Below are 3,814 nucleotides of genomic sequence, written 5' to 3' on the forward strand. Positions count from 1 at the left end.
AGTTGCATCAATGAACAAGATGTAACTTGTTGGAGGTGAGCTAAAGAGGGGAATGCAAGGGGTTCCAGGGCAGATTAGTATCCATGCAAGCAGGCAGGCTGGGAGGCAGCACAGAGGTGGTGTGGGAAGGTCTCGGGGGGATAGGAGGGGACCTGGCCTGAAAGCCTGACTGAAGCAGAGCAATGTTGCAACAAAGGCTGCAAAATAGAGAAGTAAAATTGAAATTTATTTCTGAGCATGTTGTGTGCTCTGTTTTTTCTTCTTCCTAGCCCCAGGTCCCTCTTTATACAGCCACACACCTTACACCAACAACAGCTCCTAAGCTGTACCTGGCAGAGGCCAGATTGCAGTCTGTTGCCTTCCCACTTGCCGTCCTTTGCTGCACAAAGCCAACACTTACGAAATGTCAGACAGGGACAATGTCTCAACTGGGAGAGGGGTTGGCTCTCCTTCCATCTCCCCCCAGCTCTTAGGGCAGGCTCGAGGCTTTGCCTCATTTTAACATAAAACCCGATTGCCACACGCTTTCCTCTCTTTTGAAACCACAGCTGTCACACTCTGCCTTGCAGCCTCCAGTGGCAGGAGCTCCCCAGGCGGGTGCAGGCCGTGTCTCCTGGCCTCCTTCAGTCCTTTTGTTACTGACCAGAGTCCTCCCCCTCCCTAAGTGCTCCCTCACCCCTTGTTCCCATGTGACATGGTGATGCTCGGGTATTTGTTGGTCTTCTGCTGATTTTCTGCTCACCTCTGACCTAGCATGCTTGGCCTTTGCAGTGCTGAGTTGCTCAATCCCCGATTTATCTCCACGTTGCTCTTTGCCCTACCAAGAGCTGCAGAGAGGATACCTGGAGGTTGGCACCACTGCCTCCAGCCGGTGAGACAACGTGAGCAAAATACCTTCCCCTTCCAGACTGAAAATTTTCCAGAGCAAATTGGAGGTTGGAGCACCCACTGCATGGCTCTGCAAGAGAAAGAAAAGGAGGGAGAGCCAGCGTGCACACAAATGCCTGTGGGAGGGAGCAGTGGCAGAGCAGAAGCTACAGTGTTCAGTCCTACGTTGCAGAGGTCCATGCTGAAGCCATTTGGCCTTTAAGAGATGGGCTGTCTGCCTGAGCAGGGGTAGCAAGAGGTGACTTTGCATTTTATGAGTAGCCTGTCTCCTTGTATTCCCCCCAAAATGGCATAGACTTTGCTGCCCACTAACTCTCCAGAAGTTCTCCACAGTGGTCTGCTATTTCCTAGGTAGCTGTAGCCGCCAACTTTGAGGAATTTGTTACAAATCACATATAAATGAGGTTTTTTCTCTAGCATACCCAAGCTTTTGAAAACATCATGGGAAAGGGAATCTTGTCCTTCCAGGACACGCTGCCAAGTGTCACAAGTCCCCAGTAGCAGAACTTGGTAATTCACTTAGGAAGTTTCTAAAAGAGGAGCCTTATGCAGCGATCCTGTGACTGGAGGCCAGGTAGCTGGAACTCCATGGTTTGTATTGCCAGAGGCAATGGAAACCTCGGGGAGGCTCAGCGAGGGTGACAGGAGAGTGGACTTAAGCAAAGAATTAAAAGATTTTTCTTCATTAAAAGCATGAAAAGTCCGTGCCCTAGACTGTAGAAATACTTTTTTTTCCATCTGCTCTCCGCTTGTGTCAAGCACCGCGGAGGAAGGCGCCAGGGAATCAATTGGGGCTTGTTGGCTGTGAGCACTGGCCCCTCGGAAGAGCCCCCGGGCTGGTCGGTGCCGTGTGGCTGCCGGCCGTGGGGGGAATAGCCGCCGTGTGCTCCGCGTACCTCGCTTCGTGGTCCCCGTCACCTCCCTGCCTTTGCGTGTATCGCTTGGACGGGAGACGCAGGAGCGGCTGTCCCGGCTTTCCCACCCGCTGACCCTTTCCCATGCCGGAGAGCCCAGCGAGGCAGCTGCAGCCGGGCTCTGCTCGCTCCGAGCCCGGTGGCTCGGGAGAGCGGGGCCGCTCAGGGCGGGCGGCGGGAGCCCAGCCCTCGGCTTGCGGCGTGAAGGGCGCGAGCGGAACGGCAGAGGAGAGCGGAGCGGGGCGAGCTCGCGGTGGAAGCAGCAGCACGGGCTGCGCCGGGTGAAGTCACCGGCACCATTCAAGGCGGGGAGCGAGCGCCGGGCGCCCGTCCGCCCCGCCGGCTCCCGAGGACGCGGCGCCGCTGCCGCAGGACGCCGGGAACCGGCCCGACTGTGAGTGTCACGAGGAACGCGCAAACCCCTCGCTGCTCGGGTGATGAGCCCGATAACCCCCTGCGGGACGTTCCCCCGTGCCCGCCGCCCCGTGCCCCGGCCCCGGGGGCTGCGGCTGAGCGGGCCGCGCGGGGGCCGTCACCGGGCTCGCAGCGCCACCTGGCGGCGGGGCGGGGCGGGGCGGGAGGGCGCCGCTCCCTCCGCTCCCGGCCGCTGCCCCGCGGCCCCACACGGCGGCAGGAACCGAGCCGTCCCGAGGGCTGCCTCACCGCACACCCCGGGACCTCACTAGTATTACAAACATCGGAATGGCGGGTGTCGGGGGGCTGGGGCGGCACTTTTTCATGTTGTATGCGATGACAGGACAAGGGGTAACGGGATGAAGCTGGAACGCGAGAAGTTCCATTTAATCATAAGGGAAAACTGTTTCAGTGTGAGGTGAGGCAGCCCTGGCACAGCTGCCCGGGGAGGCTGCGCAGCCTCCTTCTCGGGAGGCCGTCCAAACCTGCCTGCACGCGTTCCCGAGTGACCTGATCTTGGTGAAGCTGCTTCAGCGTTGGGGTTGGACTAGATGTTCTCTAAAGGTCCCTTCAACCCCTACCATTCTGTGATTCTAGGAAATGGCATCATGACTTTCCTGTGGAATTACTCCCCTAATAAGGTCTGTGTTTGGACTCCAGCAGCCTCATCCTTGCTACGGTGCCAGAGATCAACCCGACAGGTCACATCTCAGGTGATGTTTCTGGAAGGTGTTGCACTTGTTTGATAATATTCACAGCTCCGCCTTTCCTGGGGATGTGGTGGTACTGTGGCTGTACCAGCTCTTGGAGGCTCATCAGAGGCTATAAAATAACTTATTTTATCTCCATTCTCTCTCAGATAAAAAAAAAAAGAACCTTCTTCAGGTGTGTCCCGAGCAGTGGTTTGTCTCTAGGAGAGGACCGTGGCTTCTCCTGGATGGTCATCTGTCTTGTCACATTGAGGTGAGATTAGGAGGGGCTTCAAAGCTATAGTAAAGTTTGTCCTGAGGCAGCTAAACTGACCTCACTGCACAAAGACGCAGCTTTATTCCAGCCAATATCAAGGTGAAACTAACAACTATTTTCCAAGAGTATCAGACAGCCCATCCACAGCCAAGCCTTGCTAGGGAGTTGCTGCTTTTTCTTCGTCCTTGACAGCCCTTTTGCCTTGACAAAACAAAACAAAATGACTAATGGACATTGAAGGTTTCTTGGGAAACTCTCCCAGGAACTGTACCCCAGTGATAACCATTTCTATTTTTCCTTTAACTTACACATTCATAATGAGAACATGCTGTCACATATCTCAAAACACCTTTAAAGGTGCCATATCCTACTGGGTTGACATTAATTCATTCACATTTACACCACTTCTGTAGTAACGTTGTTGGGGTTGCTGTGACCCTGGCAGGATCTTAGCCAATCCCTTAGCATCAGAGCAGCCTAACCTCACAAAAGTCTGCTGGGCACATCAGCATCCCTCAATGCCAGAACATTCCCATCCCTCAGCCTAAACACAGCCTAGCCCAACAAATTGAGGCACTCCAAGGTATTGCCTTTTAACCAGCTTATTACCCAATTAACAGAAAACAGAACAA

General features: G+C 54.7%; 1 long non-coding RNA gene across 1 annotated transcript; it reads left to right on the top strand.

Moving 5' to 3' along the window:
• The first annotated feature begins 2,063 nt into the window (after positions 1–2,063).
• Positions 2,064–2,929, top strand: LOC133626897 (uncharacterized). The gene is made up of 2 exons (XR_009819829.1): positions 2,064–2,196; positions 2,814–2,929. It is a non-coding gene; the product is annotated as an uncharacterized LOC133626897 (long non-coding RNA).
• Positions 2,930–3,814: the final 885 nt, after the last annotated feature.

The sequence above is a fragment of the Colius striatus genome, chromosome 16 (assembly GCF_028858725.1).
Source record: "Colius striatus isolate bColStr4 chromosome 16, bColStr4.1.hap1, whole genome shotgun sequence".
NCBI lineage: Eukaryota > Metazoa > Chordata > Aves > Coliiformes > Coliidae > Colius > Colius striatus.